This window comes from Pongo pygmaeus, chromosome 7 (genome assembly GCF_028885625.2).
Source record: "Pongo pygmaeus isolate AG05252 chromosome 7, NHGRI_mPonPyg2-v2.0_pri, whole genome shotgun sequence".
NCBI classification, from domain to species: domain Eukaryota; kingdom Metazoa; phylum Chordata; class Mammalia; order Primates; family Hominidae; genus Pongo; species Pongo pygmaeus.
This window is the reverse complement of record NC_072380.2, coordinates 87,958,461-87,976,196: the sequence shown is the minus strand read 5'-3', so window position 1 is coordinate 87,976,196 and position 17,736 is coordinate 87,958,461. Positions and strand designations below refer to the sequence as shown.

At 36.2% G+C, this 17,736-nt stretch overlaps 1 long non-coding RNA gene across 2 annotated transcripts in view; it reads right to left on the bottom strand.

The window, feature by feature from the left end:
- LOC129042931 (uncharacterized) overlaps nucleotides 1-17,736 on the bottom strand; it is a 304,280-nt gene that overhangs the window by 169,578 nt on the left and 116,966 nt on the right. Inside the window, exon 3 of one of the 2 annotated variants that reach the window (XR_008504235.2) lies at nucleotides 15,668-15,800. This is a non-coding gene — a long non-coding RNA (uncharacterized LOC129042931). Of the gene's footprint in view, nucleotides 1-15,667; nucleotides 15,804-17,736 lie in introns of both variants that reach the window. The other variant, XR_008504234.2, reaches the window with a different exon arrangement.

The following is a 17,736-nucleotide window of genomic DNA, read 5'->3' as shown; positions in this document are numbered from 1 at the left end:
TTACAAAAGATATATACAAATACAACTCTAAATTAAAACTTACAATTATGAGTAAGTCTAGGTACTAGACCATCAAATTTAAAAAAACTCTCAAGCCCATGTAAAAACACAGTAACCACCTAAATAACAATCACATAAGAAATATTGGATATTTTTTTCTGGAGAAAGGCATTTGCATCTATTATTTACTTGTCTGTTTTACTTTTTATACACAGAATAAAACCAGTACCCAAATTATATTAATTTTCATTTGGCAAAGTTTATTACTGTCATCATATTAGTCATCTTTGACCATGTCTTTTGAACTTTATTTAGTTGAATTGTCATAGTGGGAAACAAATGATATTTGTTAACATATTATTGAATATTTTCTCTATTTGCTCTACATAGCAATAAAAATGAAACTAAAATATCTACTATAGTCATAGTTTTACTTTCAAACAGCTAAGAATGATCTCAATATGTAGACCTCTTCCCAGAATTGCAGTTGTGAATGTAGAGAGCAGCAAGAAGAAACTCTTCCCTGGCTATTATAAAAAAAGAGAAATTATTTTAAGAGATTTAAATTTCTGGTAGTTTTCATGGTTATTGCTACATGTTTAATCCCAGAAAGGTTCAATTCTCATTTAAATATCACCTCTCATCAATCACTTGTGCTTTCCTTCCTGGGTCATTGAGAACATAATAATTCATTGTGTCATTTGAAGGTGTGCTGACCTACTGTCACTAGTTAATTTCAAGAGAAGGATCAGATGTTCCATGCTTCTGGTAATTGATTTGACAATAGATCTTTACTATAGCCCACTACATAATCTGAGGGCATTCCAGGCAGCAAAGGCTCAAGGTCATTATTGAAATGAAAATTCCTCAAATCAATTAGTTGCCTTAACTGAATTGTCTGTTTCTGTAGACTGTTGATTCTAATATGTCAATCAAGACAGAACAAGAGAATTTTGAATTTCAAATATAGAAAATATTATCATATATGACCAAAAAGAAATTATGACCTCAGAGCTAGATAACTTATCTTAGTAGTCTATAGTATATTCTATTTTAGCCTATTTTTCAGATTCTGTTGATTTCCTTGTCCACTTTCAAAAAAGAAGCTGGAAAAATGATTGGAATCATGATTACTATATTTTCTGAAAATCTTTACTCTTATTTTATCTTACATAATTCTAATATAAAGACCTATATATTTAGGACATTTACTGCATAACTTCATTTCAATTTATAACTTGAAAACCTCTGATAGAAAAACTAGTAAAATCAAATATTTTATCACACACTGAAAATCAGACGGTATTTATATTTGTAGTCAGTAGTAATGATAAATTATCATTTATGTTGTTGATTTAGTAAAAAGAAACATGATAAATTAGATATTTTTCTGAAAGTTACAGAACTGAAAAGGATTTCAGAGATAAATTGGTCTAGTGATTGATTTTCAGATCATCTAAAGCCTATAGATACAGAGAGAGAGACAGAGACACAAAATGTTTGAATAACTTTCTGTAGTTACTCTCCAATATTAACCTCATTATGCATAACCTTTCCTATATTCATTTAAAACTTTTCTTATTTTAAGTCAATATCTCTCAGTAAGACATGTAGAATAATGGCATACCTTTGATAGACTCTTTTTATATCCTGAAGATAAACCAATTTTTATTCTTCTATTTTATAGACCAAATCACCCCAATTTCTTTTTCCTGTCTCCATGAGACATGTTTTCCATCTCTTAATATTATTTTTATGGCTCAACTTGGAACTCTTTTCAATTTCCCCAATATTCTTTTGAAATAGGAATATTTAACCATCTTGCTCATTCTTCCTTTGTGGCTACTACTCTCTGTTTATGATCGTCCATTGGTACTTGGCAAAAATATTACACAAGTTTATGGAGTCTGTGTCCTTGGTATTATATCTTTCACAATAATGATAATAGTATCAAATATTTTACAGCATTTAAATGTTCAATTTCTCTTCATAGACAGCATTCCATTTCATAAATTATGGCAGCCTTAGAAGAAATAGTGAGCAGACATATCAATTTGTTTTACATCTGAAGAAAAAAAAGTTAAGTAAAGTTTAACCATATCAAAGCTAATGATACATGTCTGACTATAATTCTAGTTTTTAGAACTTTGTGTTAGAAGGCTTTGTTAAAATCGACCACATATCTGCATATTAATGTGACTATATAATTAAGAATATCACCCATTTAATTGCCTGAGTATTTTAAGTTTATATGAGCTCTAAGGCCTTAATTTTCAGGATCTGAAAACATTTACTTCTTCGGATTACAAATGTTAAATTTAATATGCTCAAATGTCCACAGTACTGTTAGCAGCAATTGTTCGCCTCCATTGTCTGGCTTTATACATCCTTATGCCATTATCTGTTTGCTTTCTTTTACCATATGTCTATAAATATAGACTCCACATTTCTCTTGGTCTGTCTTTACATAAGCATGTAAATGGACACCAAATGCATACACTCATATGTATATATAAATGTATTTACATTTAAATGCATATACTTTTACACAAAACATATAAACAGGTACACATATATACATATGTGTATATACATATATCTATGTAAAGACACATAGATTTGTCTGAGATTTATCCTTAATGCAGCCTTAAATGATTTTGTTGAGCTTAATCTGTAGCTGGCTACATAAAACCACTGCTTTACAAATGTTAGTTCATTTTTTTTCCACAGCCACATTAGGAAATAGATATTCATTCACATTTTACAGATAAGAAGACTGAGGCTCTGAGACATAATGCAAATTGTTTAAGAAATCATGACCACTAATGCAGGCATTGAATTGATTTCAAGGATAACTAGCTCCAAGGCCAATATTCTTAACTACTATACTGCATTGTTTCTTGTTCATAGGTTTATAGGTACTTTGTCTTTTTTCCTCAGAATTAAAAACATTGATTACTATTGTGCAAAAATGCTACACTAATTTACAGTTACAAAACTCCAGGATTATTCATCTGTAATAATGATTTTGCAAATAACTGTGCATCTTAGTTTCCAGATACTTTCTCAAGGGTAAGAATTTGTTATTTATATATATAAGCCAAGGTCAACATACATCAGTGACTGAAATAGTTTTTATTGCACTAACAAGGACAAGTAATATTTTCAATGTCACTATCTTTCTTATAAACCAATATTTATCGAGCTTTTTATATGACACAAGATAGATTTCTAATAAAACCTTGATCTTTAGCTGATGATTTTAATCAGAAAAAACCTCTTTTTTCTCTTTTTAATTTTTTCCACATCCATAACCTTAATTCAAGACCTCTCTTATTCTCTTCGTTTCCTAAATTCTCAATTGTAGAACATATATACATGAAAAAATTTCCAATGCTTCTGCTAGGGAGAGTGAGTAGTGATTTTGACAATGCTCCCCTACCCTTTTTCCCATTTCCCATTTTGTGTTTGAAATGCCCTCCTTTTTCATTTGAACAAATAACTTTGATAGGACCATTCAATGACTAGTCACTTTCCACCCACCACAGTGCTTCTTATGGCATCACGCTGAGTGTTTGAGATGTCCTTCTTTCCAATATTGCAAATACTTCTTTTGTTCCCATGTCATACTCACATCTCCACTCTTCTTTGATTGTCAGAGACCGTGTCTGGAATGCTTTTCTATTCTGGATCTACGTGTAAGTCTTGGAGTTTCATACCTTATCAATGGTATGGTAGTTTGACCTCTTCCCTTTGATTCCTGTCGGTACAATATGTATCACATAGACATTATATATGCATACATATATAATGTTTATATATAACCTACATATATAATGTGTATATATATGCATATATTTATATGTATTATATAATACATATGCACATATATAAAACAAATGTACTTTAAATAAATATGACAATATAGGATATGTGTTTATAACATTTGTCTTAATGTTCATCTGCACTGTTGGTTTATCTTAGTCTGGTCTACTCTAGCCATGTTAAACTTCATGAATAGGTTGTAACAATCTAACAGCTGTATTGGTTAAACCACACTATCTCACTTGTATAGTTAAATAGTTCTTGCAAATACAAGAAAAAGTCCAATGCTGGGCTGACCAGTGGGATGGCTGTCATCCAAAAGCCTTTTTCATCTGGTATTTTTACCTATACCAGGTTGCTTCTAGAGCCGTAAGTGAAGGCTGGACATGGTGACTCACATAATACCAGCACTTTGAGAGGCCTGGGTGGGAGGATTACTTGAGGCCAGAAGTTTGAGAGCAGCCTGGGAAATGAAAGTGAGACCTCATCCCCCTCTGCCTCCCAAAAAATGCCATTGGCCATCAGTGGTCTCTAGTTCAGGCTATTAGAATGGAAAAAGGGTCTGGAAGATCCACTACAAGGAATTCGTCTGAAGTATCATGAGCGACATAGCCCCTCTGTTTGCAATCTGTTGGTTAGAACACAGTCATATGGACAACTAATGGAAGACAAGCTGAAAAATGTAGTTTAATTGTCTGACGAGGAAAGAAGCAGCAGCCGGTTTCTGCCATAGAAACTCTAATGACTTAGCATTCTATGGAACCTATAACTCATTCACAGCTGGACAGAAAAACCTTCAGAATAAGAGAATATAAGTTCTCTGACGTTCTGAACAGGGTAGTACTGGTTTGGTGCAAAAGTAATTGTGATTCTTGCCATAAAAGTAATGGCAAAAACCTCAACTACTTTTGCACCAACCTACAGAAATTTGTTGAGAAGGTTGGAAATACAAACAATGCAAACCAAAGTGAAACATCCTATTGCAGCTTCTTATTACAGTTTGATAAATAGTATTAAAGTCCTTTTATAAGGTCCTCCCTCTTTCCTTTTTCAGTTTAACCTCAGGTGCCTCAGCTGTGAATTGTCTTATTAAAGAGTACCAGCTTGAAAGCAGAGGACTATGCCAATTGGCCTGTGTGCCTTTCTAATGTTATGCTAAATGACGAGTTAATGGGTGCAGCACACCAGCATGGCACATGTATACATATGTAACTAACCTGCACGTTGTGCACATGTACCCTAAAACTTGAAGTATAATAATAATAAAATAAAATAAAATAAAATAAAACCTATCCTTAATTGGAATAAAGATGAAATATTTCAGATTTAAAAAAAAAAAAACTATCTTTATATTTCAGGGAAGTATCCTTAAAAGAAAATTATTTAAGTTCTTCTTTTTTTCCACTGACATTAATATCAATTATTTAGGATGTTTTTTCCTTCTAGGAAATTTAAATATTTCAAATATCATCAGATTTCCATAAATATATAACATATTTATTGAAAAAATACTGTTTGAATAACATTGCCTCTAGACTTATGTGAAGAGAGAAAAACATTCAGCAAGAGCAGAGCATTTGAATGGGTTGGTTGCTGGAGATTTTTGTTTGTTTGTTTGCTTGTTTCATGTTTCTGTTTTCTGAGGGGTTTTTTTAGAGATAGAATCTCACTCTGGCACACAGGCTGGAGTGCAGTGGTGTAATCATAGTTCACTACAGCCTCAGTCTCCCGGGCTCAAGTGATCCACCTGCCAAGTGATCCACCTCCCAAGTAGCTAGAACTACAGGTGCATACCACTATACCTGGTCTTTTTTTTTTCTTTTAATTTTTTTAGACAGTGGTCATGCCATGTTGCCAGGCTGGTCTCTCGAACCCCTGGCCTCAAGGGATCTTCCTTTTTCAGCCTTCTGAAGTGGTTGGATTATAGGCATGTGCCAATACAGTGGCCAGGTTGCAGTTTTAATAGTCATAAAAAGGGAACATGGATTTCAGGTGCTGAATGTATAGTGGTAGATTGACCCTGGCTATGGTGGCATTGAGATAAGAGGAAGAGAAAGAGGAGGGTTCAGGGAAACTAGCAAGCATAGATGTTATTCTACACAACAAATACTTTACATATGATGGCAGTGGCAGCCCGCCTGGAGTGGCCACTGCCATGATGACAGCTGCAGTGAGTGAGGCATGGCCTGGTCCATGAGCTGCGTGGAGCTGGTTGAGCCAGTAACAGGCAGAAACCCCACCACTTTCTGAGTTGATAGGGCAGGAGCCTTGCACTCCCCAGGCGCAGCTGCAGCTGCCCAGCCACAGCTCCGGACCCAGGCATCCCTGTGCTCCTGGAGGTCAGGAGCAGGCAGGAGCTCTGCCCTCCCAGGTGCAGCCATAGCTGCCCAGCCATGGCTGCCAACCCAGTCAACTCTGTACTCTCAGGTGCCTGGGAAGCACCCCTGTTCCTGCAGTCTTGGAAGTGCCTGTTCGTACTGCCTGGCCTCTCTCAGCTCCCAGCACCCGCTCCAATTTTGGAGCAAGGTTGAGGCCAAGCCCAGGCATTGTTGGAACCTGGCTGGGTGTGCACACACTTGGGGCAGCACTAACACACCAGCCCCTGCCACTTGGCCCCCTCTGGACTTTGGGTACCAATGAGCATGGGAAGGAGGCTGAGAGAGGGTGAAAGGTGGCTTGGCGTGGACCTGCAGGCACCCCTAGGCACGAACAGCCTGGGCACTGTGGGCACCATGGCCAGCAGGTTAATGGTGGCAGGAGACAGACAGGCTACTGGTTGGAAAGGGGCAGGTCCCCAGTAGAACCCCACCTTCAGGCCAGGGATGGCCTGAGGCCTGGGCGCTGGGCTGCCAGTTCTGCAGACCTGAGTGAGAACTTACGGTGCTTTTTTCCTGGCCACCTATGGCCATCCATGAACAAATCAGCATGCACTTCCTCCCATCTGAAGCCCATAAAAACCCCAGACTCAGTCAGACTCGGGGAGACAACTGGACAACTATCTGCAGAAAGGAGCTACCCACTCCAGGGTCTTCCCACTGCTGAGAACTGGGCACACGCCTGGACTACCAGCTGCAGAGAAGAACTACCCACTCCAGGGTGTTTCCTCTGCTGAAAGCTGAACCCTCATCGAGATGCCCTGCCTGTGAAGAAGAGCTACCCACTGCAAGTCTTCTCTGAGCTGTTCTGTCACTCAATAAAGCTCCTCTTTGCCTTGCCCACCCTCCAATTGTCTGCATACCTCATTCTTCCTGGATGCAGGATGAGAACTTAAGACTCACCGAATGGTGGGGCTAAAAGGGCTGTAACACAAACAGTGCTGAAACACACCTCTTGCTTGCCATGTTGCAGGTGACAAGGGGAGAAGAAAAAAGGAGAGAAGGGCTGCAGCCCTTCAGGGAGCCCACACCTAGGAACTCCCCAATCCAGGCTGTGACACTTCCTCTGGGACTCTGTAATTCCTGGCATCTCCAAGCTTCCAGGTGCCACCACTTTCCCTGGTGCCAGCTATGGAAGCTGTTTGTGGTATGCCTGATGCAACCACAGCCTCACAGGGAACTAGCACCAATGCTGGGTGCCTGGTGCTGCCCACCCTACCCCAGCTGGCATGCCTGGCTGAGTGCAGTGGCCAGACCCCACACTTGCTCGCTCACACACCCCTTGCCATTCCATGTCAGGCTCACCCTTGGCAGGCATGAGATTCAGGACAGTAGCATGAGCTGAGCACAGACTGCCAGGCTAAGTGGACAGAACGAGTCCAGTGGCCACAAGTAAAAACTGGGGCAAAGGCACCACCAGCCACAGAGGCTTCCAGCTGGCAAAGCAACACCTCAAGGATCCCATGACACTACACAGAAACTGAGGTCTAAAGATGTTAAAAAATGTATGGAAGGACACAGAATTGAATTTGAAACTACATCTATCTGATTTCTAAGCCCATGATTTTTTTCCTTGAGAGAGTGTGAAGACATTAATATCTTACTTACCATCCTATATTTTAGTAAAATATGTAGATGTGCTTTGTATTATCATCTATCTCACTGGTACCCTCCTTATCCTCTTTGTGTGTCTAGTAACATACTTTTTGCATGCCCAAATGCATATTATGTAGACGTTAAGAACATACACTCTTTTAAAAAAAGATTAATTACATGATCTATCCTGAAGAAAGATAAACAACATAAATTGTCATTCATATGATTTCCTATTAGAGATATGTTACTCTGCTCCTAACCCATAATAACCTCTGTTTAAAGTCCCTCATACACTTTTGTTGTATGTACAGGTCAAACTGGATAAGCTACACAGAAGGTATGTAGAAACCATAATATAAGGAATGATTGGACTGAATCTTAGAGGTATAGTCTCTTCAAAAGAGGCAGTTATGCTTTATTCTGAAACATCAGTCATCATTTGGACCTTTGTCAGCTCTTACCCTAACAGAATTCCAGCCATTTTAACATTTTAAAATATGCTGTTATGGCATTTTTCCAACTTAAGTGTATTCTTTTTAAATAGAAGCTATTTCCTTCCATTATCAATATGCATTAAAACTGTTGAACACAAACTAAAATATGGCATTTGTAATTTTAAGTGAAACTATCTTTGCATAATTATTTGGTTCAACAATACAGGGTGTGTCATACAAGCCTTTCTAAACCACATAAATATTCATAATCTGTTTATTCTATTTAAAATGTAATCTGAATGTGTGTTACTGTTTTTTTGTACTGAGAGTTCTTTAAAAATGTGTCCATTTTTATACACGCATTTGAATTTCAAAAGGACAGAAGGAAAATCATACCCTAAAATAAGTAACTATTCTGCATATTATATTTTTGTTGTATATTCTGTATATTACCCTTAGTGCACAGCACAATAGGGGTACAAAATAGAGGATAAAAATAGGGAGGTTGATAATGACTGCTAAGTAAGATAAGAAGGATGATGACAGGGACACATGAATGCTATTAGAGCCATAGAAAGAGACCTAAACCAGACAGGTGGATTAGGTAAACATTTTTGATAGAGGAGGACCTTGAGTTTTGAAAAAAATACAAGCACTGGGTAGGTGAAATTTGAAATAAGGGCAGAGGGGTATTCATTGGCTTGAAAATCCAATTCTTCTTTATTCACATAAATAGAAATACTTCCATTGCTTCAAGATTGTCCATACATATACCTGCATTATAGTGAAGAATTATTTAATGAAAGACCAGATGCTGGTCTCATGCTTCTCTTTTATTTCTGCGAATTTACTCCTCCCAGGAAAGATTGACAGGCCTTCCAGCTTGTCTGTGTGATACCTCATCATACTTAGCATTGTTTATATGGCATTTTGAAAAAGGCAAAGATTCAGAAAGAGTAGTAGAAACTTTAAGAGGTGGATTTAAGGCAGTGTCTTATAGAAGTAAAATATCAAATGCTAGTTTTAAGGGGAAAAGAAGTATTTCTTAAATAGTTTATTGCAATCACCAGTTAGTGATCTAATCCACTGGTGAAATTTAAAGATACACCCAGATTATCCCAGCTCTTTATTTACTGTCAGGACTTGGGGAGTGTCTCCCAAGGGAAAAGGAGCAACCTGGGACTGTCTCCATCCTGAGTTTTGATTTATACTCTAAGCATCCTCATAACCCATATAAGAATCTGGGAAAATCCATTAAAAATCATTACCTGGGAAAGATTAGAGTTCTCTGCACCGGCTTATTTGAATTCTACTTACTTGTAAATCATGCTTGACACTTGCTAAGGTTTTTGGAGGCTGGGGAAACTTGAAAGTTACCCCATAAAAGCACCATGCTCCAATGTTTAGAAATGTCACATTCTAATGTGACTCACGTCCTTTTTATTCTATTAGAGGGTCCTATTTTTCTTGCTCACACTTAAAATCCTGAGAGTTTTGCCTAGATTTCAAATGCTTTTCGTAATGAATTCAGATTAATGCTTAATAAAAAATCATAAGGCAATCCAAAGTACCAACTATGCAGCGTAGGTCAATTCTATGCTGCTATAAACTCTGCAGTTATGTTGGACTCCATTTCCCCATATTTAAAAACAGTTCTGGGGTCAGTAGTAACAACCAATCAGATACAAATTTCTTTTTTGTCTTTTCAAACCTTGAATATACTTCTCAAGCCTTCACTCCTGCTGTGTTCTAAGTCAGCCTTTCATTACTATTACAATATTGCCCATATAAAATAATACCTTAGTTCTGGTTAAATTCTCTTGAATGTTTTTTTTTTTCCCTTGTCTTGACTCTGTAAAATGTTCACACAGAGCAGACATGCCTACTCTTCCAAGAGATCATTCAAAAAACCAGCAGCCTGTAAACTGAATGGACTCTTATCTCAGAAGGATGAAGGACAGAGCTGCCCTGCTGGGATTTGAAGTGTTGGTTCCAGGGAGTCTAGATATTTCAAACCAGACGCTTACACAACCCATTTTTCTCTGGCCTTATGACTGAATGCACTAATTCTTTTACCATTCAAAGTGTCCTTCTATAATTTATGCCACACACTGACATGTATTTAACTCTCTAAAATGTCTTGAATACAATTTGTTTGAAAGGCATTATACACAGTACACCATAATGTATTTTTAAGAAGCATCTTGGAATAAAAATAAATTGGAGAAAAATGCTTATTAATAAGCATTTATATGGCACTTCATGTTTACAGATGGTTTTACAGTCATCTTTTATTAGTTTAACATGCCAAGTCTCTCTGGGCTCAAAGTGCTGCTTAAGTACATCTCCGGGCTTTATACCCCTGGAGTCTAGACTTACGGGGTCAAATGTTGTAGAGACAGTCTTTCTGGAAAAGTTGTATCCTAAAGCCATTAAAGAAATTTTAATGTGATGAATGAGAGTACATTCAAGACATAGTTTTCACTTAAATGTCTGGTTATGAGGAAATAAGAATAAATATGTATGGATATTAGTAGCTTTCCATGCACAGCTATGCCTGGCTTCTTGCCCATATTTTTAGGTCTAGATCTTACAGAATACTGTCCATGGAGTCTTTCAAGGGTTGCCTGTGGTTCTTGTGTAAAAGTACACACACCTAAAGGGCTAAGTATTTTGTCCCATGTTAGGACTGCTACTGGAAACTCTTCCAGAAGTGTTCCAGATTGCAGACTGATGGCCTATATTTTTTGATGTCATGGTCCAATTAATATCACCCTCATTCTGAAGATATGTCAATTGCCACTAAGTTCTGTGGAAAAAACATTTATGCTTTTATGAAACTTTGTTAGATAGAATCTGAGGGCAAATGGTAACATAGTAAAATTCTGCAACAGGACTGCAGGGTAAATGACAGTGTCTCAGACATATATACCCTGAGATTGAATATTTGCCTAATATTAATTCTAATATCCATTGCTCAAAATATTTTAATGATATTATTTCAAAGGCCAATATCAGAGAGATTCAAATATGTTTTGGTTGAGGAGATATTTCTAAGAAATTTTCAAGGAAGAAAGAAAGAAAGAAACTTTCGAAGAAAGAAAGAAAGAAACTTTCACAGAAAGTTAGTATTACCAAGTAATTTACATTGGTGTGTGACCTTGATTTGCTCAAATTATCTTTATAAATGGTATTTTTAAAATCACATTTAAAATTTTAAATAAGAAATATTTATATGTTTTTTATGATAAGTTAAAAAATAAATAAAACCCTCAAAAATTACTTATTTTCAAACCAAGGATGTCATTTAATTATATATATATTTTTAAGACAGGGACTCATTTTTTTCACCCAGGCTGGAATACAGTAGTACAATTATAGCTCACTGCAACCGTGGACACCTGGGCTCAAGTGATCCTCATGCCTCAGCCTCCCAAAGTGCTAGAATTACAGGTGTGAGCAGGAGTGCATTTTAATTTTGTAATTTTTTTTTCCTGAGGATCAAATTGTACCTGTTCTTCTCTCTGTATATCTTAAAACTATATCTGAAGTTTTTAAAAATATCACAAATGATATTAGCTGTATGGAATAAACAAATGAGGGCAGCAAAATTGAGGGATGGAGGTTTGTAAAAGCTTTGTAAAAAACAACCTTTAAAACAAAAAGAAAAAATCTGACTGAAGTCTTTTTCTTTTCTTTTTTTTTCTTTTTGAGGTAGAGCCTCACTCTGTCACTAAGCTGGAGTGCAGTGGCACAATCTCTGCTTACTGCAACCTCTGCCTCCTGGATTCAAGCAATTGTCGTGCCTCAACCTCCCAAGTAGCGGGGATTACAGGCATGCACCACCACACCCAGATAATTTTTGTATTTTTAGTAGAGGCAGGGTTTCACCATGTTAGCCAGTATGATCTCGATCTCTTCACCTCGTGATCTGCCTGCCTCGGCCTCCCAAAGTGCTGGGATTACAGGCGGGAGCCACCGCGCCTGGCCTGAAGTCTTTAATGTATCCAACTAAAACAAGTACATTGATTTTATCTTAAATTCATGTAGTTGTGTATGATTGAACATTTGTAATATACTAGAGCATCATAGTTAGAAAGAAATGCAAAGAATTAGCATTAACTGAGGAATGAGTTAAGCCCTTTAAACATGCTAATTCCTGTGGTTTAATCCAGAAAGTTAAGTTACATCATTACCTACTCCTAGTATCAACTCATAGTATCTACTCATGATAGAGTCAAGGTTGGAGTTTAGATTTGACTAATTTCAAGTCTATGATCTTTCTGCGCAGCTGCAAGTTCAGTTTTTCCCAGGCTGCAAGATATACTAAATTGAATCATTTTCCTAAACTAATTATTCTACTTCATAGCAGATTGTGGCCAAAACAAAGTAATAATATGAGTATGTATATATGTATGTGTGAAGAGAGAGAGCTAGAGACAGAGAGAGAGCCATCTATAAAATCCTCAATTCGATTTAACTTGAATTTATTAAGCACAAACCTAGTACAACACAATTCTGTCATTTTACTATTGCTCTATCAGTATCTTCTTCCCTAGCACTATTGGCTCTGCTCTGCCAACAGAGGCCATGGCAGAGCCCTCTGCTGAGGCGACATCTGCTTGCTGGATTATTGCAATAATTTTCCAAACATTTTCCCTATTTCTAGAGTTGCTGTTTCTAGTCTCGTCTCCACCCTACCACTCATGTGGCAAATATTATATTCTGCCAAATATATCTAAATATGGAACCCTCTTATCCAAATACCTTCAGTACATCCTCATGCCCACAGGAAAAAATCATAAACCCTTAGCTTTTCAGACTCTATTCGTATAGCCCACAGTCTTCCATCTCAACTTAAAATTGTGTAAGCAATATCAGTTGAAATGAAAGTATATTAACTAAAACAATAAAGTTACTGAGCATAATTATGTCCAGCATGATGTTTCTATATATTGGTAACATTTGTATGGCACATGTTGTTTTAATCCCTTTTCTCATGTAGCTTTAAGCATATTTGTTCATTTAAAATTTCCATGTATTTGGATAATTTTGTGAATTCAGAAGCTTTTTTCGATTTTTGATATTAGTATTTTATTTGTTCTTTAGTTTATGCTTTCAATTTGTTTTCTGCCAATTATACTGGCTTGCTTCATTATAAGCAGCTAAGTTTTACACTTTTCCCACTTTTAAGTAGATCATTAGGAAGCAAAATGATAAAAAATTAATATTTCTGTAATTATTCACATAGATACATTTTATAGATTTTAGAATTTGTTAATGTTTTACATTTTTTAAATAATTATTTTTCTGTTACTTTAAGTTTTGCATTCATATGCTTTTGCTATGTATTTTTCCTACTTATCCACACATTAAGCAAGTTATACTTTTTTATGTTTATGAAGGTATTATAAAAATTAATGAAAATTATATTCGATGTCGATAAAGAAAAATTTAATTTTTGAGTCTGTTAGTCATAAAATGACTAAATTTCAAAGTTACTTTAACAACCCCATTGCAACAAAGATTTAAGAAAAAGTTATTTGTGTTATTTTGTATTTAATCCTCCATATATTTTGTGAAATGTTTTAACGTTTACCCTACTTATATTCTATTAGCTGTTGCCATTCTCCTATTTTCTCACTTTGAATAATCCTCATTTTTTGCCAACCATAATTTAACTAATAATTGAGTAGTTAGGTAAGGTCATTGATTTATCATAAATTATAAAATCATGAAATACCTGATTGAAAATATTCATTTTGTAATATTTTATTTTACTCATTTCACATTTCTGCTACATTAATTTGATTCCTTATGCTTCAGTAAACCAACAGTGATTCCCCATATGGTGTGCCCCTTCACATGCTGATGCTATTGCCTGTTTTGATCTCTTTCTTTCTAAACATCCAATTGGATGACTCATCCCCAAATCTTAGCTCAACAGTGAATTTCTGTGTCCCTAGCTTCTCCAGGAGATTTTCGTTTTTTGTTTTTTGTTTTTTGTTTTCTTTCCTTTTCCCTGTTGTGTTTTTTACATGCCTTCATTTAAATAGCAAAATTTAAGTTTAATCAAATTAAATTTTAACCATTTATATTTGTTTTCTAAAAAGAAAGTAAACTTCTTGAGGCAGGACAGAGATATCAAAAGAAAGAAGGAAGGGGAGGAAAGAAAGAAGGGAGGGAGGGAAGAAAATGAGGAAGAAAGAACTTTCTAAATGAAAGAAAAAGCTGGAAATACATATTAAAGACATATCTTTTCTTGGGAGCTCATAAAAGTCGCAAGCTGTATTTTACTACATGTATGTTCGTGTATACTCACACTAATTTTCCCCTCATCTTATGCTACACTATGGTAAGAATAAGAGGTTATTGATACATCATTCATTGTTTTGTCTTAGAGAAATAAGTAATATTTGAATTGAGTTTGTTTTTGTTTTTGGTTTTTTGTTTGTTTGCTTGTTTTTTTGAGGTGGAGTTTTGCTCTTGTTGCCCAGAATGGAGTGCAGTGGTATGATCTCAGCTCACTGCAACCTCCGCTTCCCAGGTTCAAGCGATTCTCCCTTCTCAGCCTTCTGACTAGCTTGGATTACAGGCATCTGCCAACATGCCCAGATACTTTTTTGTATTTTTAGTAGAGACAAGGTTTCACCATGTTGGCCAGGCAGGTCTCAAACTCCTGGCCTCAGGTGATCCACTTGCCTCAGCCTCCCAAACTGCTGGGATTATAGGCATGAGCCACCAGCCCGGCCTGAATTGAGTATTTTTTTAGTACTAAGTTAAACTTTTTATCACTTACTCATATGAGCAAAATGTATAAACTTGAGTGAGTTGTTTAACCTCTCAGAATTCTTTTTCTTTATCTATAAGAATATGCAAGTAAATATTCTTTTAATATCTGTACAAATTCTAAGAATATAAAGGATAGTGTGAGTTCTGATTCTGAAATATTTGGTGGACAAAATCTTTCATATACGTTCTAAACAAAAACTAGATATAATGTCTATATTTTGACTCTCTATATATTTTGGTAGTTTTTCTCTTACTGTGTTGTATTTTCCAATCAATTCCCTTATCTCCCCCAATTAAAAACAAGGTATTTGTTTTTAAACAATAATAAATATAATTTAAGAAATTAAGAGAGTTGGGAGCAAAAGTTGTCAAACATAGCGCATAAAAATTATCTAAGAGAGAGCATTTTTTCAGAAGCTTCAGGCCAAAACAATGCTGATTCCTTAGATCTGAGGTGGAATCGAGAAATGTGTTTTAATAAGCATTTTAGGAGGGTCTAATATGGGTGGTAGTGTAACTGAGAAATCTCATATGATTCTTCCATGTCCCTTGTAGTAATTGGTTCATGTTTCAATTACTATGGCTTTGTAACAAATTATCCAAAAGCAATGTAGCTTAAAACAAAAACAACCATTTAATACCTACCCAGATTTCTTTGGGTGAAGAATTCAAGAGCGGTTCAGCTGGGTGACTGGCTGGAGACTCTCAGGAGGTTGTAGTCTAATGATGACTGTGGCTGGGGTCTTCTCAAAGGCTTCTTCACTCACACATCTGGCACCTGCTTGGGAAGACACAAATAGCTAGGGCTCCTCTGCTACCTCCCATCTTTATGTGGTTTCATCATATGATCCCTCAAGCATGGTATGGGACACTTGAGGGTAGCCTCTCTTGCATGGTAGCTCAAGGTTCCAAAAGCTTTTGTCTTAAGAGAGAGAGCTACAACATGCAGCCATTTACCACACTATGTTTTTGAAAATGTAGATGAGGGAATGATGTCAATGGAACTGAAATAAAAATAGAACCATAAAATCGGGGTTCCACACAGGACTGTGTCTATCACAGGAGGTAGCCATTGTCTGAAATAGCAAGAGAATGAGAGAAAAATGAAGCAATGCCCTGAACTTTCTCTCGTCCTACCTTCTACTTTCCTGTTTCTGCTTTACATTGACCAAACTCAGAGGGTCTGGAGAGCAAGAAAGCCCAAGTGAGGAATTGGCAGAAGCTAGTTTCTTAGAGTACAGAGTAGGGGAGAGGATGGCAGTTAGTGGTCAAAAAAGACAACTGAAGAAGAATCATCCCTGACAAACCAAGATTCACTGATAGGGGACAACAGTTAGATCAACATTTAATCTCAACTGCTATGTTTGCTGGGAAAGTAATCAAACCTAAGAAGTTAATAACAGTGACAAGATGTTTCCCATAGCCTGTAATCCGGTTAAATCTTGACTTCCTCATTCTCTCCTTGCCTGAAAAGGTTCAGTGGAGAAAGTAAGTCTGTTCGTACTGAGCAACAGCCAGGGACATTCAGTAATGACTATACATGTCCCTAGAAACTATGAATAACTTAATCAAAGAAAGTGGTAGCATTTGCTTCCTCTTCTTCTTCTTCTTTGGTTACCCACATTGTCACTGCAACCTTGACCTCCTGGACTCAAGTGATCCTCCTATCTCAGCCTCCCAAGTGGCTGGGACTATAGATGCATGCCACCATACACAATTAATTTTTAATTTTTTTTTTTTGTAGACATGAGGGTTTTTCTGTGTTGCTCAGACTAACCTTGAACGCCTAGCCTCAAATGATCCTCCCAACTGAGGCTTTCAAAGCCAGGACTACAAGCATGAGCCAACATGCCTGATTGATTTCTCCTCCTTAATAGCAAACTGAGCCATACATCAGGCCATAGAAAATCAAAGGCTTTTGTTGAGATTCTGATGTAAGCCATGAAGCCCACTGCAAGATAGAACCCTATGTTTGCTGATGCCTATGTCCTTTCTGTTGACATTAGAATCTAGTCTTTAAAAAGTGAGAGATGTTTTTTAAAGTTGCTTATGCTTTTATCAACTCCATTATAGGAAAACCTCATATCAGTGAGATAAGCAGATGAGCCAAATGCTAAGATGAGACTCTAAATTTTGGCTACATAAAAGCTACATAAAATGCTATCTAATGAGTAATCTCAAAAGGGTCAAAAAAATTCAGACCAAGGCAAGAAAAATTATCTTCTGTAAGTTTATATCAAATCATAAGACAATATGCAAACATTTTCAAGTCATTTTTAATATTAACATGGTCAAGGGATACTTTGGACAAAAACAAATGTAATTATTATTTTTTGTTGACAGTCCATTAAATATGGGTGGCTGATATTAGCATAATCTAATCCAGGCATATTTGTGATCTCCTCACACACTATGTAGCTCCTTACAAACTGTGTAATATGAGCTAAGGCTCATATTAAAATAGAAAATATGATCCAATCAGAAACTAAAACAATTAATAGCAAAAACAAATCTTGCCAATAAGTTTATCTATTTCTAATTCTGGTGAAAATATAGTAATTCCTGGTTTTTGTTTTTGAAATTAGTTTTAAAATTAGCGTTATCAAAGATGTTATATAATACCTTACAGTTTTATATATTATTGCCATTAATTAAAAATTCTTCACATTATTTTGGTATGTATCTATGTTTTATATGGATATACATACACTGTT